The sequence below is a fragment of the Oryx dammah genome, unplaced genomic scaffold, assembly GCF_014754425.2.
Source record: "Oryx dammah isolate SB20612 unplaced genomic scaffold, SCBI_Odam_1.1 HiC_scaffold_20, whole genome shotgun sequence".
In the NCBI taxonomy this organism is placed as follows: domain Eukaryota; kingdom Metazoa; phylum Chordata; class Mammalia; order Artiodactyla; family Bovidae; genus Oryx; species Oryx dammah.
Window position 1 is genome coordinate 18,964,870 of NW_024070204.1, and position 27,072 is coordinate 18,991,941.

The following is a 27,072-nucleotide window of genomic DNA, read 5'->3' on the forward strand; positions in this document are numbered from 1 at the left end:
AGTGGAATAACCACTAGAGTCATGTACTGAGAGTAAGAAGACTGTTGGGAGGCATTAGGAGGAGGGTTAGTAGCAAGGTGTGCATGATAGAGATAACTGCTGAGCCATAGGACAACAGGGACCTTATTTAGCAGAAGAAGCATGGTTAAGCTGCTCTGAGGACCCAGCAAAGCCAACAAGTCATGCATTTCCACTGGCACCAATCTGTAAGATTGCATGGATTTGCTGAGCTGTTCTCAGGAGCTTGGATATCTGAGAGACTGAAAGGATTATTAGAAAGCAAAGCTTTGGTTTCTTTTAGAAGAAATTTGGCAAGAATGGGGGAAAATGGATGAGAAGCAGGGAGGGAGGAAGAAAAGACCGTAATATCTTACATAGTTTGAGTTGTCTCAATAGTTGGTTGTAGAGTATATTTCTGTACAAAAGGTAGAGAGCTGGTTGAAAGAGACACCTTGAGAAAGCAAGTGAGAGAGAGATACTTAATTTTTCAAGGTCATGAAGAAAATGGGAATGTAGAGGCCAACAGCTGTCCTGAGAGACTTAATACTGTCAAAGCACTGTCAAAAATTCTGCTGAATTTATTTATTTCAAAGTTAATAATAAACACTTATGGCTCCAAATAACCTATTAGAAGCTGAGGATTTCAATAAAGATAGATAGGATTTTTTCTGTCTACCAGCTGGCTGATTTAATGAAAAGATGAAAATGAAAGTCGCTCAGTTGTGTCTGACTCTTTAAAACCCACTATTGAGTCTGTGGAACTCTCCAGGCCAGAATACTGGAGTGGGTAGCCATTCCCTTCTCAGGGGATCTTCCCAACCCAGGCCTCAAACCCAGGTCTCCCACACTGTGGGCAGATTCTATATGAGCTGAGTCACTAGGGAAAACCAAGAATATTGGAGTGGGTAGCCATTCCCTTCACCAGCAGATCTTTCTAGCCCAGAAATCAAACCAGGGTCTAATGAACTGAAGACAGATTCTTTACCAGCTGAGCTACCAGGGAAGCCCTAATACTTGTAATTATATAAAATGTATATATTATAGTTATTAATCTAAGTTCTGCAATAAAATTGTATGCATAGCATAAAGAATCATGGAAATGGAAAGCCTAACAGTATGAAGTTATATGTCAGAAGATACCAGTAGACGAAAGAAGAAAAAGATTAATGAAAAATAAAAATGGAGAGAATATATGAGCTTAGTTTAGGGTTCCCATGTTTTTAGAAATAGAAAATAGTGTGCTAAAATGAGCATAAAAGATGGTTATAAAGGTTGGAAGTGTTGATCAGCACTGATTTTGCTTCTATGCTAAGAATTATTCAGAAGGAAAGAAAGCCATGAGTTTAAGGTACATTTTATTTCTTTATTGTACCTATTCCCTATAATCTTATAAAAACTTAAAAGTTACAAAACCATGAAAATATCATCATGCATAAAAACGATCTGTATACAATGAAGTACTTTTGATGAGTAATGTTTTAGAAAAAAAATAATAACAATAATAATAATAATGTTTTAGAAAGAATTTTCAGTGGCAACAAGATAAGGGGAAATTTTATAAAGGCACTAACTATGGGAATAGAGATGAGGGAGAAAGTTTGAGCAGTTTTTAGGTGATAAAACATTCAGGGCTTTATGAATTTTGAATATTTGTTAAGAATCAAGATAATGAGTCTACTTTGATGTTAAGTGAGAAAAGGGAGAGAAAGGTATATTTTAGTTTTGAAAATGATGATGTTGGTATCTGTGGTGGATGTATAGGTGTAGAGTCCAGTAAGAGTTTAATAGCTGGGTTTTTGATACCTTGGAGAGTCATTTAAACAGAAGATATAGATATAGATAATCATTTATCTTATTCTGGAGAATCAAGAAAGAACATTTAAGAATAACAAGATAAAAAGAATTAAAGGCAGGAACATGGAGAAACCTGAAATTTGAAAAGCAATGTATAGAGATAAGCCATTGAACAACACTGAAAAGAATTGACATGAGAAATCCAGAAATTAGAGATTCGAAGAAACCACAGTGGAAAAAGTAGCAGGCATTCATTGCTGCTCTAAAAAGAACAATTTTAAGTTTATAATGTGGTGCATTTGGATCACTTACAATAATGGTGACAACTACTGAATGAAGCATATATAAATGCATCAACTCTTTGATTCTTTCTGTTTTTCAACCACTGGTTATTTCCTTTCATGTGTTTACTAGTTTATGAATCACTTTACATTGAGTAATTCTACATGCAAAACTCAATGCTGGACACAATAGAGAATGTAAAGAATTCATTCATAGAAATGAATAATGTCTTAATACTTATACTGCAAATATTATAATATTAAAATGAGATAATCATTTCCCATATAAGAGATAAACAGAATTCTGTATACATAAATGAATTTTTTAACCAGTCTATTAGAATGTTGAAAGGATTCACAGTTTATCAGTTCAGTTCAGTGAAGTCACTCAGTCATATCCAACTCCTTGCAACCTCATGGACTACAGCAGCCAGGCCTCCATGTTCATCACCAACTCCCAGAGTTTACTCAGTCTAATGTCCACTGAGTCAGTGATTCCATCCAACCATCTCATCCTCTGTCCACTTCTTCCTCCTTCAATCTTTCCCAGCATCAGTGTCTCTTCAAATGAGTCAGTCCTTCACATCAAGTGGCCAAAGTAATGGAGTTTCAGCTTCAGTATCAGTCATTCCAATGAATATTCAGGGCTGATTTCCTTTAGGATGAACTGGTTGGATCTCCTTGTAGTCCAAGAAACTCTCAGGAGACTTTTCGAAAACCACAGTTCAAAAGCATCAATTCTTTGGAACTCACCTTTCTTTATACTTCAACTCTCACGTCCATACATGACTACTGGAAAAAAACATAGCTTTGACTAGATGGACTTTGTCGGCAAAGTAAAATTTCTGCTTTTCAATATGCTGTCTAGGTTGGTCATAACTTTTCTTCCAAGGAGTAAGCGTCTTTTAACTTCATGGCTGAAGCCAATATCTGCAGTGATTTTGGAGCCAAAATAAATAAATAAATAAATAAATAAATAAAGTCTGCCACTGTTTCCACTGTTTCCCCATCTATTTGCCATTTGTTTCCAAGGCAAACTATTCAATACCACAGTAATCCATGTCTATGCCCCAGCCAGTAACGATGAAGAAGCTGAAGTTGAACAGTTCTATGAAGACCTACAAGACCTTCTAGAACTAACACCCCAAAAGACGGTCTTTTCATTATAGGGGACTGGAATGCCAAAGTAGAAAGTCAAGAAACACCTGGAGAAACAGACAAATTTGGCCTTGGAGTACAGAATGAAGAAGGGCAAAGGCTAACAGAGTTCTGCCAAGAGAACACACTGGTCATAGTACATTATATCATAGGTCTCTTCCAATAACACAAGAGAAGACTCTACACAGGTACATCACCAGATGGTCAACACCAAAATCAGATTGATTATATTCTTTGCAGCCAAAGATGGATAAGCTCTATACAGTCAGCAAAAACAAGACCGGGAGCTGACTGTGGCTCAGATCATGAATTCCTTATTGCTAAATTTGGACTTAAATTGAAGAAAGGGTTGGGGGAACCACTAGAGCATTCAGGTATGACTTAAATCAAATCCCTTATGACTACACAGTGGAGGTGAGAAATAGGTTTAAGGGTCTAGATCTGATGGACAGAGTGCCTGATGAACTATGGACTGAGGTTCGTGACATTGTACAGGAGACAAGAATCAAGATCATCCCCAGGAAAAAGAAAAGCAATAAAGCAAAATGACTGTCTGAGGAGGCCTTACAAATAGCTGTGAAAACAAGAGAAGCAAAAAACAAAGGAGAAAAGCAGAGAGCTACTCATTTGAATGCAGAGTTCCAAGCAATAGCAAGGAGAGATAAGAAAGCCTTACTCAGCGTCCAATGCAAAGAAATAGAGGAACATAACAGAATGGGAAAGACTAGAGATCTCTTCAAGAAAATTAGAGATACCAAGGGAAATTTTCATGCAAAGATGGGCTCAATAAAGGACAGAAATGGTATGGACCTAACAGAAGCAGAAGATATTAAGAAGAGGTGGCAAGAATACACAGAAAAATTGTACAAAAAATATCTTCGCTACCCAGATAATCACGATGGTGTGATCACTCACACTCACTTAGAGCCAGACATCCTGGAATGTGAAGTCAAGGGGGCCTTAGGAAGCATCACAAAAAAATCTACTGGAGGTGATGGAATCCCTGTTGAGCTATTTCAAATCATAAAAGATGATGCTGAGAAAGTGCTGAACTCAATATGTCAGCAAATTTGGAAAACTCAGCAGTGCCACAAGACTGGAAAAGGTCAGTTTTCATTCCAATCCCAAAGAAAGGCAGTGCCACAGAATGCTCAAACTACCACACAATTGCACACATCTCACACACTAGTAAAGTAATGCTCAAAATTCTCCAAGCCAGGCTTCAGGAATACATGAATCGTGAACTTCCAGATGTTCATTCCGGTTTTAGAAAAGGCAGAGGAACCAGAGATCAAATTGCCAACATCCGCTGGATCATCAATAAAGCAAGGGAGTTTCAGAAAAACATCTATTTCTGCTTTATTGACTATGCCAAAGCTTTTGATTGTGTGTATCACAATAAACTGGAAAATTCTGAAGGAGATGGGAATACCAGTCCACCTGACCTGCCTCTTGAGAAATCTGTATGCAGGTCAGGAAACAACAGTTAGAACTGGACATGGAACAACAGACTGCTTCCAAATAGGAAAAGGAGTAACGTCAAGGCTGTGTATTGTCAGCTGCTTATTTAACTTATATGTAGAGTACATCATGAGAAATGTTGGGGTGGAGGAAAAACAAGCTGGAATCAAGATTGCCAGGAGAAATATCAATAACATCAGATATGCAGAGGACACAACCCTTATGGCCGAAAGTGAAGAAGAACTAAAAAGCTTCTTGATTAAAGTGAAAGAGGATAGTGAAAAAGTTGGCATAAAGCTCAACATTCAGAAAACTGAGATCATGGCATCTGGTCCCATTGCTTCATGGCAAACAAATGGGGAATCAGTGGAAACAGTGTCAGGCTTTATTTTTTTGTGCACCAAATTCACTGCAGATGGTGATTACAGCCATGAAATTAAAAGACACTTACTCCTTGGAAGGAAAGTTATGACCAACCTAGTTCAGTTCAGTTCAGTCGCTCAGTCATGTCCGACTCTTTGCAACCCCATGAATCACAGTACGCCAGGCCTCCCTGTCCATCACCAACTCCCAGAGTTCACTCAGACTCACGTCCATCGAGTCAGTGATGCCATCCAGCCATCTCATCCTCTGTCGTCCCCTTCTCCTCCTGACCCCAATCCCTCCCAGCATCAGAGTCTTTTCCAGTGAGTCAACTCTTCGCATGTGGTGGCCAAAGTACTGGAGTTTCAGCTTTAGCATCATTCCTTCCAAAGAACACCCAGGGCTGATGTCCTTCAGAATGGACTGGTTGGATCTCCTTGCAGTCCAAGGGACTCTCAAGAGTCTTCTCCAACACCACAGTTCAAAAGCATCAATTCTTCGGTGCTCAGCCTTCTTCACAGTCCAACTCTCACATCCATACATGACCACTGGAAAAACCATAGCCTTGACTAGACGGACTTTAGTCGGCAAAGTAATGTCTCTGCTTTTGAATATGCTGTCTAGTTTGGTCATAACTTTTCTTCCAAGGAGTAAGCGTCTTTTAAATTCATGTCTGCAGTCACCATCTGCAGTGATTTTGGAGCCCCCCAAAATAAAGTCTGACACTGTTTCCCCATCTATTTCCCATGCAGTGATGGGACCAGATGCCATGATCTTCGTTTTCTGAATGTTGAGCTTTAAGCCAACTTTTTCACTCTCCTCTTTCACTTTCATCAAGAGGCTTTTTAGCTCCTCTTCACTTTCTGCCATGAGGGTGGTGTCATCTGCATATCTGTGGTTATTGATATTTCTCCTGCCAAATTTGATTCCAGCTTGTACATTATCCAGCCCAGCATTTCTCATGATGTATTCTCCATATAAGTTAAATAAACAGAATGACAATATACAGCCTTGAGGTTCTTCTTTCCCAATTTGGAACCAGTCTATTGTTCCATGTCCAGTTCTAACTGTTGATTCCTGATCTGCATACAGATTTCTTGAGAGGCAGGTTAGGTGGTCTGGTATTCCCTTCTCTTTAAGAATTTTCCAGGTTGTTGTGAACCACACAGTCAAAGTCTTTGGCAAAGTCAATAAGGCAGAAGTAGGTATTTTTCTGGAACTCTCTTGCTGTTTTGATGATTCAGCTGGTGTTGGAAATTTTTATCTCTGGTTACTCTGTCTTTTCTAAAACCAGTTTGAACATCTGGTAGTTCATGGTTCATGTATTATTAAAGCATGGCTTGGAGAACTCTAAGCATTACTTTGCTAGCATGTGAGATGAATGCAATTGTGTGGTAGTTTGAATATTCTTTGGCATTGGCTTTCTTTGGGATTGGAATGAAAACTGACCTTTTCCAATCCTGTGGCCACTGCTGAGTTTTCCAAATTTGCTGCATATTGAGTGCAGCACTTTCTCAGCATCATCTTTAGGATTACAAATAGCCCAACTGGAATTCCATGACCTCTATTAGCTTTGTTCATGATGGTTCCTAAGGCCCACTTGACTTCTCATTCCAGGATGTCTGGCTCTAGGTGAGTGATCATACCTCTACCTATATACCTGATCACAGTCTATATTGAATCCAATAACATTAATAATTAGAAATTACAGTAAATGCAGAGAAATAGTAATTTAACCTATTGAATTCAAATGTTTCATAATACGTTTTACCTTTGGAATTCAGACAAGTACTTGTTTATTAGATACTACATACTAGTATATTTAAAAGGAATTAATCAAAGGTGTTTATAATGTGTTTACATACTATTCCTCAAACATTCTCAATATATCCATTTTATTTTTTAAGTATTCTCCTTTATCTTTAAGGACTTCCCTGTTGGCTCAGAGGTTAAAGCGTCTGTCTGCAATGCAGGATTCCTGGGTTTGATCCCTGGGTCAAGAAGATCCCCTGGAGAAGGAAATGGCAACCTACTCCAGTATTCTTGCCTGGAGAATCCCATGGACAGAGGAGCCTGGTGGGCTATAGTGCAGGGGTGGCAAAGAGTCAGACACGACTGAGTGACTCTAAGTGAGTGATCATACCTATACCCATATAAACCTGATCATAGTCTATATTGAATCCAATTAACATTAATAATTAGAAATTACACCAAATGCAAAGAAATAGTAATTTAACCTATTGAATTCAAATTTTTCATAATATGTTTAACCTTTGGAATTTTGACAAGTACTTGTTTATTAAATACTACATACTAGTATATTTAAAAGGAATTCATCACAGGTGTTTATAATGGGTTTACATACTATTCCTCAAACATTCTCAATATATCCAATTTATTTTTGTTTTCTCTTTTCTCTTTAAAATATGATTTGTGCATAAAAATATTAACCTTTGAAGAAAGATTTCCTTCACTAGATTACTTAGGAGAAATATCTATATAATGAAAGACCAAGTTAATAAGCAAATAGTTTTCTTTGGTTTTGACAAGCCATCATTTTCACTTTCATCTTTGAATTTGTATTTTATTAAACTCTCTCTCTGCTAAGTCGCTTCAGTCGTGTCCAACTCTGTGTGATTCCATAGAAGGAAGCCCACCAGGCTCCCCCGTCCCTGGGATTCTCCAGGCAAGAACACTGGAGTGGGTTGCCGTGCCTTCCTCCAGGGGATCTTGTCAACCCAGGGATCAAACCAGTCTCTCTTATATCTCTTGCACTGGCAAGTGAGTTCTTTACCACTAACACTACCTAGGAATCCCATATGTATTTAACTCTCTGAAAAAGCTATGTGATTTTTAAGCAAAAATTAAATTTTCATTTTTTCTTCTAAATAACCACTATAGTTTCAATAAGTGATTATTGAATTCTTAATTATTTAAATTATGATATATGTCAGTATTATTAAGAATATAATTGCTTTAAGATATGAATACATAATTATTATCTAGTTTTAGAACAGATTTTGCTTTAAAGGTGAATTTTTCTGAGTATATCTTGAATGAGCTATGATTATCCAAGGAGAGATAGGTAAATAATGTTAAGTAAGAAATGAGTGGAATTTTGAAGCTGTGTTTAAATGAAGAGAGGAGGAGACAAAAGGTTTGGGTGGAGCAATAGGGCACCAGATATCTACTGGAAGGAGGAACTGGGTTAAAGAATTAATAATGGCAGAGATGGCTGAAGTAAAATTTAGTTTAATTGCACTGCTTCCCTACAAGATAGCAAAAAGCCAGAGGAAACTCTACAATCCAAATGTGTGGTATGCATAGTGATTGAGACTTTGATTCTTTTCTAGGTCAGCTGAAAGAAGGAAGAATTCTCAAGATACAAGTTGAAACAAAGATGAGATATTTAATTGAAACAGGAAGTAAAAATAAAGGAGTTCTCAAAACACTAAGTAACCATTGAATTTTTCTGTGTTGTGGGATAGAAGATTCAAGCCAAATCACTTCAAGCTCTAACCTTCATTGACAATAGCTAAAATACAGGTTACCGTGGAAGTCAGACTCACTGTTCTTTTCACACTCCTTTTTCAGGTCTCCTTGTGTTAAAGTCTTGAAGGCTAAAATCTGCCTTTGTTAGGCTTGCTATCACATCAGTCCTTGGTGCGTGACTTTGTATCTGCCAATCAAATGTGTCTTCATGAGACTTGAAAGTGGAAATGAGCAAAGTCAGAGGTTATTGACTACAGCTATCTGCTAGCAAGCATGACTGTATGCATCTGCTTAGGCAGGGACGACGGGGCGGGAGGGGGAGGGTACAGACAGCAGGAGCAGAATTCTTGGGTCTATTACCTATCGTTTTAGGTGATAAAGTGAAGTACAGTGGTGTTTCCATTAGAAGAATGTCTGCATTTGGTTGTTCATAAACATTTCTTGATTTCCTTCCCTGAATATATAGTTTCTGAGTATGTAGAATCCCAGTCTAGTTGTCTCTTCTTCTGGTGAATCTGTAGCAAAACTAATATCTGTCAACTAAGAAATGCACAACATGAGGGTTACACGTTAAGTTTTATTTGGGGAAAAGTGAGGAGTGCAGCACTCAGACACCTCAGATAGCTCTGAAAAATTGCTCCAAAGGGGTGGGGGGAAGGAATGAATACATACGGTTTTACTGAAGGGAGAGTTGATGCAATCAAGCACTTATCTTTACAGAAGTTTTCTGTTCATCATGAGGAGCAGATGTCAGCAAAAAGGTATTTACCATTTTTCTAGATATGAGGAGATTCAAGAATTGAGTGCATAAAATCAGTTCCTGAAAATTTATATCTGAAGAACTGTTCTACCAGTTTTCCTAGAGAACAGAGTGCATCATTCCTGATATCCAGCCTGAACTCCCTTCATGGGGTGTTGAAGTTCAGCTGCTAGAGTGGCACAGGATACAAACTCCACCAAGGCAGTTGGCAAGTGCCAATTTGTAGTGGACATATCCTTAATAATAATTATCCTAACTGCTAGAATAGTTAGACTGGTTCTACTATCTGCAACTTGACTCCTCCAGGAATAAATATATGTGACAATATATCATCATAAACCAGAGGTAGGAAGTAAGTCTGGTATTTTGAATGCCATGAATCCTGGCATAATATTAAAATGCCACTTACCCAACATCTTCCCAACCTCCACAGAGCCAAAGTCAAAAACCATCTGACCCAAATGAATAAGAAAAACATCCAAAGCTTCTGAAATAGAATATGGCATTTGTAGCAAAGTGGGTTTCCCTGGTGGCTCAGATGGTAAAGAATCTGCCTGCAATGCAGGAGACCCTGGTTTGATCTCTGAGTTAGGAAGATCCCCTGGAGAAGGAAATGGCAACCCACTCTAGTATTCTTGCCTGGGGAATTCCATGGGCAGAGGAGCCTAGTGGGCTAGAGTCCACAGGTCGCAAAGAGTTGGGACACGATTGAGCCACTAACACTTTCAGCTTTAATTTTTCAGAGATTTTCACTATATTAAGATTGAAAAGAAAGAAGAAAAAATATTTGTTTCCCATTCTCAGAGTTTTCTTTCTAATAAGAAGCAACTGGGAAAGTAAGAGATAGTAGATGATTACAGAAGGCCTGTAAATTTCCCCAAAACATAATCATTAACTTTTAATGATTACAGTTAAAGGAAAGGGGAGAATGTTAGCCATACAAATATCTTTGTTAGGAATTAATATCTTGACCATTCTAGATTCAAATGGAGAGCTGAAAGGAAACAGGATCAGATAGGGAATCTCCTGTAAAACCAAAGGATATAAGGCAGGTGTTCCTTCTGTATAATGGCCTGATCTCTGTTTGGAGCTTCTCTCTATGTAGCTGGAGTCTAGGCATCAGATGGATGTGAACTGACACTACAAGCAAAGGCATATGCAGCTGGGGCTGCTTATGGTGCTAAGAAGCATAGTGCAGTTAGAGCAGATTATTCCAGAGAGGAACGTTCTGTTAAGGCTGCACCTAGTGCCAGCTTTAAATGCAGCTGAAGTGTCTGGTTATTGGTTTGCAAATGTTTTACAGTGAATTCTGTGCATTGCTCGTCTTCAATTGTGTTGTTTCTCTCTCTGTGGTCTGCACTTTTACTGAATTATTTCAACACTGCTCTTCCTGTTCTGCCCTTTCTGACTCCCAGAAGAAAGAAACACCTTGATGTTGAAATAGATTGATTTGCAGCATTGTACACAGGTAATAGAAACATCACAGACTTCAGTGAGACTGTTAAATATCTATGGGAGTGCTTATTGACTGTGTGTCATTATATTGAAAAAAAAAAAAAAAGAGAATATCATGTTGTTACTCTATAAGATAGCGGATAATCGTTCCCCAAAGGAACATGTTTACTCAGACTTTTTTTTTTTTTTTTTTTTAGCTTAGTTTGCTTTCTGGAGAAGATTACAATAATTCTGCAGTGAAAGGTTTTTCTATTACAGGAAGTATCCTGCATTGAAATAAGTAATAGTGCTGCCTATCTAATCTAATAAATAGGTATGAAGTTTTATAGAATTTAGAACTGGTATTTCCAATGCCATCATATTCATTTTTTAAAGAATGTCTTCAAATGTATTGTGAGAGTTTACTCTATATTCCCATTTTCTCTTAATTATACAAAGAGTGGGGAAAATACACAAGCTTTCAATATGTAAAAAGGCAAAAGTAAACTAGAAGTTTAAAGTGCTTGTTCAGAGTTGAGAGTGAAAAGTAAGTAAGGAGAAAAATCAATACTATCACAGGAATGAGAAAGTATCAGTGGTATGAACAAAGCTGTCTATCAAGCTAGAAAGAAAATAAGAAGTCCTGTGGATTTAGGGAAGAAATATTCTAAGATTACTAGGAAAGAGCCCAAGGAGAAAGATACACAGGGAGAACACTGAAGCAAGTTTCCTGTAGCCTTATACCTAAGAAATAGTCCAAGATACTCTCATAAGATGTATGTTCCCTGTGAATTGCTATTATGTACGTATGTATGTATGAATATATATGGTCTTCTCTGGTGGCTCAGTGGTAAAGAATCTGCCTGCAATGCAGGAGATGTGAGTTCGATCCCTAGGTCAGGAAGATCCCCTGGAGAAGGAAATGGCAACCCAGTTATTGCCATCGAGTTATGTCTGGCAGATTGTAATGACTCCATCAGTTTTATAATTAGGTAATTTTCATCCTACTGTTCTATTTCAGTTAAAAAAGTATCACCCCACAAAGTTCCCTTTCTATGAGTGATCTTCTCTACCAACCAAAGTTAGTTTCTGATTTTATTATTACAGATTTCTTATTTGTGAGATTATCTTGAATTTTATATAAAATTTCCTGTAGGAGAAGCTGAGGAAACTACTGGGACCCTATTCTATGCTATTGCTAAAAATGAGTAATTATCTTGTCTTAACTTATGAGTCCTTGCTCTATCCTTCTTGATAGAAAATGTTTCAGAAAATAGCAGAAGTCACTTAGTTCCACTTTTCTCACACCCACTTTTAAGAGCTGACACTGGGAACTCAGGGGAAAAAGAGGGAGACTGAGATGGTTTTGAGGTCTTTTTAATTGTTGAATCTCTGAGTGTGAGAGAGAGAATATAAATGGTAGAGAATGAGAAACTGAGATTCACAAGATTATGAAAATAAAAGAGAATTACATTGCTAATTACATTACATTGCTAAAGAGAATTTATTTTTATAAAAATAAAAATGACTGACATATAAAATTTAAAATTAGAAAATTGTTATGGTAGTCTATTTATAACATGCCAATAAATTAACTTTCATAAATAAAAGAGAGTAGAGAAGAGCCTATGCTCTCAAAAGGAGTGAGAAATATATTAGCATCAGAGTTCTCCAGGAAAGCAGAAAATAAATAAATAAATGTGTGTGCATGTGTGTGTGTGTATGTGTAAAGGAACTGGGAATGGCTCAAATGTTTCTGGGGGCTGGCAAGCCCAAAATCTGTAGAATCAACCAACAGGCTAAGAAGTTATCAAGGATTCTGCCGTTTTGAGAAAAAAGTTTTCCTCTCCAGAAGAGCTTGGATTTACTCTTAATACCATCAGACGATTTCAAGTAGCCCATCTAAATTATTGAGTATAATTCCTTTACCTTAAATAACTGATTATAGTAATTAATCACATCCATGAAGCCAAAGCTCCAGTACATTGGCCACCTGATGTGAAAAAGCCGACTCATTGGAAAAGATTCTGATGCTGGGAAAGACTGATGGTAAAAGGAGAAGGGGGGTGGCAGAGGATGAGATGGTTAGATAGTATCAGTGACTCAATGGATATGAATTGAGCAAACACCAGGAGATAGTGAAGGACAGTGGAGACTGGCATACTGCAGTGTATGGCGTTGCAAAGAGTAAAACATGACTTAGCAACTGAACAAAAACATGATGTAAGCTACTTTCACAGCAAAACTTATACTAGTGTTTGATTAAATGCCTGGGTACTATAGATTTGGGCTTTCCAGGTGGCTCAGTGGTAAAAAAAATCCACTTGCTAAGCAGAAGATGAGGGTTCCACCCCCAGGTCAGAAGATCCCCTGGAGAAGAAAATGGCAATCCACTTAAGTATTATTGCTTGGGAAAACCCATGGACAGAGGATCCTGACAAGCTACAGGTGATCATGGGGTTGCAAAAGAGTTGAAACTGACTAAGCAACTAAACAACTATAGCCAAGCTGACGTGGAAACTGATCAACATGATATCCAAGGAGTCTCATAATTTAAGATCCTTCCAGCCTAGACTAGTAAATGTATTATCTGAAATTTAATGACACAATACTATGTGTTTAACATATTGCACATTTCTGTGTTGTACTAGAAATTGGTGGAAGAAAATATGTTATTAGCCTACCAGGTTCCTCCCACCATGGGATTCTCCAGACAAGAGTACTAGAGTGGGTTGTCATTTCCTTCTCCATCCAGACAGATGCTTTAACCTCTGAGCCACCCTTTATAAATTATAGTCTGATGCTTTTGTCCTGTTATGAGCATAATATTCCTTCCTCTTTCTGTATATTGTCTGATATAAATGAAAACACTACAGCTATCCTTTGCCTAGCATTTGCATGAAGCATCTAGTTTCACATTTTAATGTATGTCTTCAATATTTAAAATGGTTTTCTGTAGACAAGTCTATGGTTGGATCTCACATTGTATCCAATCTGACAAATGTCTGCCTTTGAACTTATTGGAATTATCAGTATGTTTGAGTTTAACTCTGCCATCTCACATTTTTTTCCTCTGTGTGCCATCTATAGTTTGGTAATTTTTACCTTTTTTCTGTCTTTCTTGGATTAATGTAATATTTTTATAGCTCCTTTTTTTTTCTTTATTATTGACTTAGCAGGGAAGGAGAACAGAATTCACCACCCGGAATATCCCCTTTGGCTTAAGATTATCTACAGATGGTTATTTTTTAAGAAACAGCAGACACAAAAGAAGCTTTGAAAACCTAGAAGTTACACTTCTGTAAGAGACATTAACCTATTCAAGGGAAGTCTCTGTAAAGGCATCTTCCAGTATGTGTCAAGGAAAAAATATTGACTAAATCTCCAGAAACTCTCATTAATGGACAAGTTTGTTGTTGCTGTTGTTCAGTCCTTTGGGAATTTCTGACTCTTTTGTGACCCCACGAACTGCAGCCCACCAAGCTCCTTTGTCCATGGGATTCTCCAGGCGAGAATACTGGAGTGTGGGTTGTCATTTTCTGCTTCAGGGGATCTTCTTGACCCAGGGCTGGAACCTGCATCTTCTGCATTGTCAGGAGGATTCTTTACCCCTGAGTCACCAGGGGAGCTGGTAACGGAAAGGCAGAGACTTAAATCTGCAAATCTGCACAGCAACAAAACCCTCCTTTACTGTGCTTTGCCTGAAATCTCCATAACAGGCTCCCAAATCCCCAACATCTTTTTTTCTGTCTTTCACTGAAGATTGTATCTAAGATGATAGCTTGGTCCATGTCAGAAATTTACTCAGTTTTCCTGGGTCTCCCTTGGAGAGGAGGTATGCTTGCTATAATCTGTTTTTCTCCTTTTACTCTGTCTTTTATCACAGAGAGATCTCAGCCAAAAATCTAGAAAAGTAGAGAGAAATTCTTTTATCTCCTCTACATTAGCTAAGTGGGGTTTATTTTGTTGTTGTATTTTTAAAGGTTTACAGATTGAGTGAGTGTCATTGGTTCAAGAATCCATCAACAAAAAAATGGAGAGACCTTTCTTCTTTAGAGAAAAAATGGTCTTTATAATAAATGTTGCTAAGGCAATATTAGAAAAGCATGTAAAAATGACACAACCAGAAACAATTAATTTATGATATATTATAAATATTGAAGTTAAAATAACAGTGCTTTAACATAAGAACATGTGAGTATTTTCATAATTTGAGGATAGGCAAAGCATTCTAAAAAACTGCAACAAAAGAGTATTAAAACTTTTAAAAGTTAAAACTTGGACTTCATTAAATTATGAACTATTCATTAAGTGATAATATTGAGAAAATTAAAAGGAAAGTCACAGATTGAAAACCAAAGTCAAAACTAAATAAGATACTAGTATTCTCTGTCAGAATATCTACAATTAAAGGTCTGATGGTAATCTACATTAGCCAGAATATTGAACAAACAGAAATTATTACATTTCTTGGGACTGTAAGTTGGCACAGGCATTTTGGACAACATTTTGGCAGTGTCTTCTAAAGTTAAACATATTTATGGTCTAGGAACCAGAAATTCTTCAAACAAGATAGATGAGTGTTGATATCTACCAAAAGATAGAAAATTGTTCACAGCAGCATTGTGTTTAACAGCCAGACACTGGGAACAACTCAAAATGTCCATCAGCAAGTGAGTATATTATGGTAAAGTTGCACATTATAATATGACATAGCAATAGAAAGACAAACCACAACAACTCATAACAACATAAATTGCATAAGTGCAATGTTGAAAAAATAGCAAAAGGTTAGAGGCACAACTAATCTGTGGTGCTAGGAATCAGAATATTGGTTATATTTAGAGTGATGTGGGCTCCAGAGCATCATGAAGGAGTTCACTGGGGTATTTGAAATGATTTGTATTTTCTCCTGGATGATGAATAAACAGGGAGGGGTACACATAAGTAAAATTCTGGCAAGTTATATAATCTTCATTCTGTGTCCTTTATTCTGTAACTTACATCTCAATTGGAAAAAAAAAAATACAGCAAGCATACACCTACACAGTCCTCACATTTTCAAGAGAAATGTAAACTAAAATGCTGCTGCTGCTAAGTTGCTTCAGTCATGTCAGACTCTGTGCGACCCCATAGAGGGCGGCCCACCAGGCTCCCCCATCCCTGGGAGTCTCCAGGCAAGAACACTGAAGTGGGTTGCCATTTCCTTCTTCAATGCATGAAAGTGAAAACTGAAAGTGAAGTCAGTCGTATCCAACTCTTCGTGCCCCCAAGGACCGTAGCCTACGGGGCTCCTCTGTCCATGGGATTTTCCAGGCAAGAGTACTAGAGTGAGTTGCCATTTTCTTCTCCATAAACTAAAATACCTATAAACAAATACTTAGTTAAATAATTCTTATGGAATTTAAAAGAAATAAGAGCCATGACAAACATCACATTTTTGAGATCAACTAAAAAGCCTCTTGATGAAAGTGAAAGAGGAGAGTGAAAAAGTTGGCTTAAAGCTCAACATTCAGAAAATGAAGATTATGGCATCTGGTCCCATCACTTCATGGGAAATAGATGGGGAAACAGTGGAAACAGTGTCAGACTTTATTTTGGGGGGCTCCAAAATCACTGCAGATGGTGACTGCAGCCATGAAATTAAAAGACACTGACTCCTTGGAAGAAAAGTTATGACCAACCTAGATAACATATTCAAAAGCAGAGACATTACTTTGCCAACAAAGGTCCATCTAGTCAAGGCTATGGTTTTTCCAGTGGTCATGTATGGATGTGAGAGTTGGACTGTGAAGAAAGCTGAGCACTGAAGAATTGATGCTTTTGAACTGTGGTGTTGGAGAAGACTCTTGAAGGAGATCAGCCCTGGGATTTCTTTGGAAGGAATGATGCTGAAGATGAAACTCCAATAATTTGGCCACCTCATGAGAAGAGTTGACTCATTGGAAAAGACTCTGATGCTGGGAGGGATTGGGGTCAGAAGGAGAAGGGGATGACAGAGGATGAGATGGCTGGATGGCATCACTGACTCGATGGATGTGAGTCTGAATGAACTCCGGGAGTTGGTGTTGGGTAGGGAGGCCTGGAGTACTGTGATTCATGGGGTCACAAAGAGTTGGACATGACTGAGTGACTGAACTGATCTGAAATGAATACCATTTGATGAAAATAAGCCAAAAGAATTTGGAAACAAATATCTTTTATTTAAACTCTGAATACATTTAGTTACCTGCTACTTTCTCCTAACTCTCCTTTTAAAAGTTCTGTAAAATAAAACTGCATTAACTGATAAGGACAAGATATATAGGAGAGGATACAACAGAAAACAAGTGATAGCAACAAAGTTTAAAAACTGGAAGAAGATAAATGAGTGTTTAGTGATTTGGCAGAGCAGAGTAAACTCATTTTGTGTTTATGTGTGTGTAAAATCATCAGGTCCTGCAAAGACTCAGGAATTTAAGGTACCACATATACCTGAAGCAAAATGCTCTGGTGTCTGACAACAGGTGACTCTGTTGAAAGTTTATCTATGCAGCAGCTAGACTTTGGAATCTCCAGTCCTAGTCTGAAACGCCAGATATCCTCACCTCTCTTGCAGAAACATGGAAAGCTGAAAGTTAGAGGAATTGGATCAGACATTGTGTGAACTCCAAGATAGCAGGCAAATTGAATGTGTTTTAGATATTCAGTTGAAAGCAAGAAGATTAATTAAAATTCTAAAACTCTTTTCTCACTAAACCACCAATATTGGCAGCCAGCCTTATATAACTCAGGTGGGAGATAAGAAGTTTACTTTCTGGGGAAACTGAACATCTCTGTGGTAGGTAGAATAATTGCCTCCCCCCAGATTCTTTGACCCAAATCCCTAAAACCTGAGAACATATTACCTTAAGTGTAAAAATGGACTTAGTGGATTAAATTAAGGTATGGGCCTTTAAAAAATGGGAGTGGGGAGAGATATTATAATTGATGGACACAGTCTAATCACATGAGTATTTAAAAGCACAGAACTTTCTTGGTGGGAGCAAGAAAGATGAAACAAAAGTTGAAATAAGTGAGAATTTTAAAAATTAAACCATGTAATCCAATATTTCATGTAATTGGATTAATCTGTGTAATTGGATTACATGCTTTAATTTAATTTTTAGATATCTCACTGATTTCACTTCTTATTTCATCTAAGCTTCTGCCTGTAATGCAGGAGACCTGGGTTGGATCCCTGAGTCTGGAAGATCCCCTGGAAAAGGAAATGGCAACCCACTCTAGTACTCTTGCCCAGAAAATTCCATGCATGGAGGAGCCTGGTAGGCTCTGGTCCATGGGGTTGCAAAGAGTCAGACATGACTGAGTAACTTCACTGGTTCAATGATTCATATCACTTGCCCTAGCCCAGAAAGTTCTGTACATTTAAAGACTCATGTAATTAGACCAAGCCATCAATTATAATATCTAGCAAAGCACAATATTTGACCTGCCTCTTGAGAAACCTGTATGCAGGTCAGGAAGCAACAGTTAGAACTGGACATGGAACAACACACTGGTTCCAAATAGGAGAAGGAGTACATCAAGGCTGTATATTGTCACCCTGCTTATTTAACTTATATGCAGAGTACATCATGAGAAACCCTGGGTTCGAAGAAGCACAAGCTGGAATCAAGATTGCCGGGAGAAATATCAATGACCTCAGGTATGCAAATGATACTACCTTTATGACAGAAAGCAAATAAGAACAAAAGAGCCTCTTGATGATAGTGAAATAGGAGAATGAAAAAGCTGGTTTAAGGCTAACCATTTGGAAAACTAAGATCATGGCATCCGGTCCCATTACTTCATGGCAAATAGATGATGAAACAGTGGAAACAGTGTCAGACTTTATTTTTCTGGGCTCGAAAATCACTGCAGATAGTGATTGCAGCCATGAAATTAAAATACGCTTACTCCTTGGAAAGAAAGTTATGACCAACCAAGACAGCATATTAAAAAGCAGAGACATTACTTTGTTAACAAAGGTCCATCTTGTCAAGGCTATGGTTTTTCTAGTGGTCATGTATGGATGTGAGAGTTGGACTGTGAAGAAGGCTGAGTGCCGAAGAATTGATGCTTTTGAACTGTGGTGTTGGAGAAGATTCTTGAGAGTCCCCTGGACTGCAAGGAGATCCAACCAGTCCATTCTGAAGGAGATCAGTCCTGGGTGTTCATTGGTAGGACTGATGCTGAAGCTAAAACTGCAATACTTTGACCACCTGATGAGAAGAGCTGACTCATTTGAAAAGACCCTGATGGTGGGAAAGATTGAGGGCAGGAGAAGGGGACGACAGAGGATGAGATGGTTGGCATCACCGACTCAATGGACATGGGTTTGGGTGGACTCTGGGAGTTGGTGATGGACAGGGAGGCCTGGCGTGCTGCGGTTCATGGGGTTGCAAAGAGCGGGACACAACTGAGTGACCAAACTGAGCAAAGGCAAGTAACAGAGCTATCTTTTTTTTTTTTTTTTTTTTTTACTTTACAACATTGTGTTGGTTTCATTTTATAGAGTACTCAGTCATTTCAGTGGTGTTCCACTCTTTGCGACCCTATGGACTGACCCAATCAGTCTTCTCTGTCCATGAGATTCTCCAGGCAAGAATACTGGAATGGGTTGTCATGCCCCCCTCACGGGGATTTGAACCTTTGTCTCCTGTATCTCCTGCACTGTAGGCAGATTCTTCACAGCTGTGCCACAAGGGAAGCCTCATCCTTTTATGCATAGGACCATTATTAAACAGGTTTCATGTGAAACATAGACCTTTGAATCAATTATTTTGTGTTTCTCTCTTCATTATTCAAAGGCAGTCAAACAAAATCAAATATTTGAAGAAATATCTAAATAAAAGTCAGAGGCTATAACTAATGAATGCAAAGCAAGAGAAATTCAGAAAATTTTTGAATAGATTGGAACAAGAGACCCACAAGTAATATCTCCATAGTCATGTGAGTTGGCATTTCATCTGGACAACAATACAGAGATACTAGAAAACACAAACATTCAGGTGAAAATAAAGTGGTTGGAATTTTAAAATATTGTAGATATTACAAATAAGAATATATTAGATGATAAAAGATAAAAAAAGATGCATGGGAATTTAAAAACGAATTCAAAAATGGAAGCATAGAAATTCTCAGAGAAGATAGAAAAACTAATTTTCAGAAGTGAGGAAAGGAATTTATAGATTAAATGAACTCACTACAAACATCACATAATCAGTAATAAATAACTTACACAGCATTCTGGAATTTTAGACTTGTGGGGATAAATATAAATTACAAAAACCCTCCACTGTTGGAAGACTAAAACAGGATCTTATGGTAGGCAAAATCCTAAGAATTTGCCCATAATCTCCATTACATTCATGCTTCCATGCTTAATCGCTCAGTTTTGTCCTACTCTTTGTGACTCCATGGACTGTAGCCCACCAGGTTCCTCTGTCCATGGGATTCTCCAGGCAAGAATGCTAGAGTGGATTGCCATTCCTTTCTCCAGGACATCTTTCCAACCCAGGGATCAAACATTGATCTCCTGCATTGTGGATGGATACTGTACTGTTTGAGCCACCAGGGAAGCACACACTCATGCTTAAGTTACATCATGGCAGAAGTACTAAATGTCAAGTCCCAAATCAATCTGTTGTAAGTTAATAATAAGAGATAGGCCTGCTCAACTAGTTGGAATTCATCCAAAAGGGGATGTGGGCCTTCCTAAGTTCAAAGATATTCTTCTCTGTTGGTCTGGAAAATGCCACGAGTTTTACAGCCATGAGGAAATGAATTCTACCATCAACTTCAGCATGCATCCAAGTGTGCTCCTCCCTATTTATGTCTTTAGAATGCAGCCAGATCAACCTGTTGATTGAATCCCTGTGAGGCCCTGAGCAGAGGACAAGTTAGGCCATGCCTGGACTCCTGACCAAAAATAATAAATATATTTTAAGTAAAGTATGTGGTAATACCTAGCTTAAACTAATTCAATCATGAATCAGAATAGCATTGGATATCTTAACATGAACACTTGAAATTACATTAAAATGGGGGAAAAAGATTTCAATTATTATGTTTATATAGGTATTTCAAGATTTCATGGGTAACAACTGAGATCTCTATTAGGGAATAAAAAGTATAGAGGAATTTTAAGCAGTGGGATGATGTAAGGCTAAATTATACAGAGTAAATTTGCATAAAAACTCATAGCATACCATAGATAATTCTCCACCCTGTAGTCTAAATATTTAACAGAATGAGGATGCAGTGATGAAATTAGCCAATTAGCAGGTGTGATACTAGGACTGCCCTATTAGTGGGAGACCGACAGCATCAAGATAATTGGAAAACTACTAGATTCAGTGAGAGATTGTGGCTCAGACAGTAAGGAATTTGCCTGCAATGCAGGAGACCTGGGTTAAATCCCTGGCTTGGGAATGTCTCCTGGAAAAGGGAATGGCAACCCACTCCAGTATTCCTGCCTGGAAAATCTCATGGATTGAGGAATCTAGCAGGCTACAGTCAGTGGGTAGCAAAGAGTCAGATATAACTGAGCGACTAACACTTTCACTTTCACTCATTAGATTCAGTGAGAGAAATACAAGCTCAAGAATGAGCACTTCAACTCAAAATCAGGGCTCAGATGTTGTTGATGGTAAAGCATGCTCCTGAGTACTCAGTCTTATCAGACTCTTTTAGACCCCGTGGATTGTAACCAGCCAGGCTCCTCTGTCCATGGAATTCTCTAGGCAAGAATACTGGAGTGGATTGCCATTTCCTACTCCAGGGGATCTTCCCGACCCAGAAATCAAACAAGCATCTCTTGCCTTTCTTGCATTGGTAGGCAGATTCTTCATCACTGTGACACCTGGGAAGCCCATTGATGGTGATAGATCTTAGGAAGTCATGCATGTCTCTAAGAATGAGTGCTGTGGAAAATTCTAGTGCTTGTAAATTTTTCAGTCTCTTATTTTTGTATGAATCTGGGATGATTAAACTTTCTTGCTTTGACTGTTGACATTAAGGATTGCCCAGTTCTAGCCACTGGATTGTGAGCAGGGGTGAACTGTATCAGATGTGGGCTGAAGCAATTTCTGAACATCTTGAGATCCTCCTGCTTTCTCTTCCCACTGTTCACTGGGGAAGCATGTGCTCCAAAATGTGAAGCTACACGTGAGTGGGCTTCCATTAGCCTGGAAAATTGAGTTCTGACTTAAAAGACTTTGGACCTAAAATGTTACTGGAAACTTCAGAGCTTTTTATGAGGAAGACATGAACTTGTAGTGTGTTAAGTCATTGGAATTCTGGGCTTTTCATACTATAAGAATTCTAATTTATGTTGATTGTTTAATAAGGAATGCTAGCAGATTATAGAAAAATTAAGACACTTTTGTCATGATGAGTGTAGAATAGATTTAAATTGGTAAGGACATGGTGTGGTAAAATAAATAGGATAAGTCTCTGACTCCAGGATGGTGAAGGGATGATTAATTCAAGTCCTAAGTGTGTCTTTCAAAGTCCAACAGGTACTTTATCCCAGTGGGGTCAGGGTGTGCTCCATTCATTACAAGAAAGCAACCACAGAAAGGGGATAAACTGAAGAGGACTGTAGTAGGCAGGGTAATGACCTCTCCAAAGCATCTGTATCTGAATCCCACAGAATTTGTGACTATGACAGGTTCATGGGAAAGGGGGATAAACATTGCCAATCCAAGTAGCTTTCTAACTTGCTGATCTTAAAATAGAGATATTACTCTGGTTTTCTTACACGGGACCAATGTCATCACAAGATCCTTAATACTAACAGAGAATCAGAGGAATAAGTAAGTAAAATGTGATGTGAGCTGAACTCCGCTTGCCACTGATTGGTTCAAAAAAGGAGGAAGGGGACCACAAGCCAAGTAATGCAGGGAGCCTCTGGAAGCTTAAAAAGACAAGAGAACAGATTCTACTCCAGAGATGCAGCCTGGCTGACATCTTGATTTTAGCCCATTGATATCCACGTTGGGCTTTTAACCTACAAAAATGTAAAATTATACATCAGTGGGTTTTTTTTAAGCCATTAAATGTGTGATGTTTGTTATGGCAGCAATAGGAAATGAGTTAAGGAAGTCATGTAACAATTTCTACAGGTTGACAGAGGAGATAGTGGTAGTAATACCACATGCCAATGGAGACAGGCCACTAGGATATGGACACCATATCTCACTGTCAGCAAGAAAATAGATACCTCAGTCTGAGAGAACTCCTAAGTCTTAGAGAATCCACCTACAATGCAGGAGACCCCAGTTCAATTCCTGGGTTGGGAAGATTCCCTGGAGAAAGGATAGGTTACTCACTACAGTATTCTTGACCTTCCCTTGTGGCTTAGCTGGTAAAGAATGCACCTGCAATGTGGGAGACCTGGATTCGATCCCTGGGTTGGGAAGAGCCCCTGGAGAAGGGAAAGACTACCCATTCCAGTATTCTGGCTGGGAGAATTCCATGGACTGTATAGTCCATGGGGTTGCAAAGAGTCAGATACAACTGAGCAACCTTCACTTTCACTAGGAAACTACATTTCACCAGTAATCTGAATAAACCTGAAAGCTGTTTCTTCCCAAAAGCCTCTAGAAGGGTGCATTGTTGTTATTGTTGTTATTTTTTAGTTGCTAAGTCTTGTCCAACTCTTTGTGACCCCATGGGCTATAGCACGCCAGGCTTCTTTCTTCTACTAGCTCCGAGTTTGCTCAAATTCATATCCATTGAGTCACTGATGATATCTAACCATCTTATCCTCTGCTGCTCCCTTCTGCTTTTGCCTTCACTCTTTCCCAGAATCAGGGACCTTTCCAAAGATTCAATTCTTCTCATCAGGTGGCCAAAGTATTGGAGCTTCAGCTTCAGCATCAGTCCTTCCAATTAATATTCAGGGTTGATTTCTTTTAGGATTGACTAGTTTGATCTCCTTGCTGTCCAAGGGACTCTCAAGAGTCTTCTCCAACACCACAGTTTGAAAATATCAATTCGATGCTCAGCCATCTTTACAAAGGATGTGAAGCCCTGCCAACACCTTGCTTTCAGTCTTGTAAAACTTACAGTAGAGGTCCAACAGGACCCACTAAGACTTCTGAATACAGAATGCATAACTGTAAGAACGTGGTGTTTTGGTTATGTTTTGTTTTAACTGTGTTTTGAAGACTTCTGATGGGTTGGAGTCCTTGATTCTGATTCTGCATATTAGTTCTTTTTTTTTGGGGGGGGGGTTAATTTTCTCTTTTGCTTGAAAAAGTCTTTCTAAAAAAGGAGTTACAGGAAAATAATTCCTTTCAGGATTTTTTCCCCCAGGTTTTATTGTCTTTCATGCTTGGTTACTAATTTGGATAGAAATGGAATTCTATCTAAACATTATTTTCTGTATGAGTTGTAAAAGTTTTGTCCAATCTTCTATCATCCAGCAATGCAATGTTGTTGAAAATTCAGCTCCAATTGCATTATCACACCTCTATAGATAAAGTGTTTTTTCCCCCTCTCAGCTCTGTTCAGATTTTCCCAAGTGAATTGAAACACAAAAATGAGCCTTGATGTGGATTTTAAAAAAATCATAGCTCTAACCACTTCTTGTGCCTCCTTACACTATTGAATCATACTTTGTTTCCAGAAAATGCTGTTCTGTTATTTATGTATTTTCTCCACTCTGATCTTAATCTCTTTCTGGAATAAATATTATGCATGTGGTATGCTGTAGATTGTTCCTCTAAATCTTTAAATTGCTAAATTTTAAATTTAAGTTGGCATTCTATATAAAATATGTCCTTGAAGTCATCTTCCAAACTTTTGATTAAAGTTCTTTGTAATTTCATATTTTTTACTTCAAAAACTCTTTATTTTAATCTGATTCTCCTTCTTTAATGAATTATTTTTCCTGTTTTATGAATGTAATTTATTTCCACTTATCTGAAAATCAATTGGTTTTGCTTTGGTATGGCCACCTGATGCAAAGAACTGACTCAATGGAAAAGACCCTGATGCTGGGAAAGATTGAAGGTAGAAAGAGAAGGAGATGACAGAGGATGAGATGATTGGATGGCATCACCGACTTGATGGACATGAGTTTGAGCAAGCTCTGTGAGTTGGTGCTGGACAGGGAAGCCTGGTGTGCTATAGTCCATGATCTCTCCATCCTTTTTCTCACGTTTGTAATTTGTGTCTTCTGGGTTTCACTTTTGCATGGGGTACTTTCCTGCTTTATCTTGTTCTTTGGTAATCTATTAATATTTTAAACTCTTGATAGTTGTCAACAATATCTGGCTCCTGTTTTCTCTATGATACTCAGTTCTTTCCCTCTCCATTCTCTTCCAGCCACAGTGACTTCCTTGCTCCTTTTAAAAAATAGCAAGTACTTGCAGAGATTACAATGGGGCTATCAGTCTTTAAAGCAAGGATTTCTGGGATAAAATAACAGGAAGAAACACACCCTTCACATGTGTAGTCTTTGAGACAAGCAAGCTCATCCCATCTATGCCCTTACACTCCAATTTCTCATTGAAAGTGAAACTGAAAGTTGCTCAGTCATGTCCCACTCTTTGCAACTGCATGGACTATACAGTCCATGGAATTCTCCAGGCCAAAATACTGGAGTACTGAATACCAACTGAACCACGATGGTAGCCCAAGAATACTGGAGTGGGTAGCCTATCCCTGCTCCTGTGGATCTTCCTGACCTAGGAATCAAAGCAGGGTCTCCTTCATTGCAGGCAGATTCTTTACCCTCTGAGTTATCAGGGAAGCCCCCCGTTTCTCATTCCCCACCCATACATAAACCAGTGGCATCAAGATGCTCTTATCACAGAGTTTCCCTGCCTTGTCCTTCCAAGATCCTTCAATCTGTTGGGCTGACAGCTGATCCAAGTCCCAGGTCTCTTTTCCTGAATCCCACCTCTCTCAGCGGTGACCCCAGACACCTACCTGGCTTGCAACACCGGACTCTCCCTTTCCCCTTATCCTTCTGCCAGGGAGGTTTCTTTCAGTTGACAACTTTTAATAGTTAGTTAGTATATTCAGGCTGATTTCCTCTAGACGACCCTGGCACACAGTGTGGAGCCCGGAAAGACACTCAAGGTCATTGTCCCTCCACAATTATTCATTTTTGCTTCATCGTGTGAAAGGTTGAACTTGCCCTTAGAATGTTAATGATACAGTCCATTTGACCTCTGTTCTCTAAGACTTTATGATCTCAGAGTTATGGGTTTAGCAACTTAATAAAATAAATATATTTAATATATGCATTGAAAAAAGCAGTAAGCGCGTATTCATCCTGTGTCCTTTGCAGTTCTTATTCTCTCTGCCTGGGGTTCTTGTCCCTGAGATACCCACGTGGCCAATTCCCTCTCTTCATTAAAATTGTTGCTTGATTTTCATCTCAATGACACTCCCCTTGGACATTCTAATTAATGTTAAAACTAATTCTGCTTTCCTCAGTATTTCCAATACTTCTTAAAATACAGCTCCACTTCATGTTTTTTTTTCCCTTTCTTTATTCATAGCACTTATTTTTAGGTTATTTTTGCATTTGTATCTCTAACTTTTATTGCCAGTCTTCTCCATAAACGATGTAAGTTCCTTAAGAGAAGTGATCTTCTCAGGCATAATTATTGACATAGTTTGATCACCTAGAAGTTACTGGACCATGATGTGTATGGTTTTATTTATTAATTGAATGAATGTGTGAATTAGGGGCAAAGCACTAACAGTGTCTAATGGGAGAATTTTATATATGGGTAGGGCTTGTCCCTTTGATGACTTCATGCAATATTAAATGGGGAAGCAGATACTCAGATGTCAGTAATGACATGACAGAAGCTGGTGTTGGAATGTATATGTGTCTAAACCAATTGTTTCCATTGGTTCCTTGATATCAACCAATATTTTCCTCAGTAACCTGCAGTCTCACAAATCCCTTTTTTCAGGTCTTTGTCTAGGTGTCTGTACTTAGTGTTCTCAAAATAGATTCTCCATAAATATTCTGAGCATCTCACTCCTGTTTATGATCCGACTTGACTCTTCCACATTGTTAACTTCTCCAGGCATGGATGACAACCCTTATCCTTATCTTTTGCCTTGGCCTCTACATGTTCTAAATGTGGAACAGAGGTGTCTGCTAAGTTTTTTGCCACTGTCTGTTTTCTGCCTTTTCATCTGTAGACATTCCTTCTTCTTTCCCCTTTTATCTATGAATCTATACCATGTACCCATATTTACCTTCATGAGGTATCCAAGGGGAGAAGAAATATATCTGGGAATTCCTCATGCCTGCCTAACTTTAACTTGGCT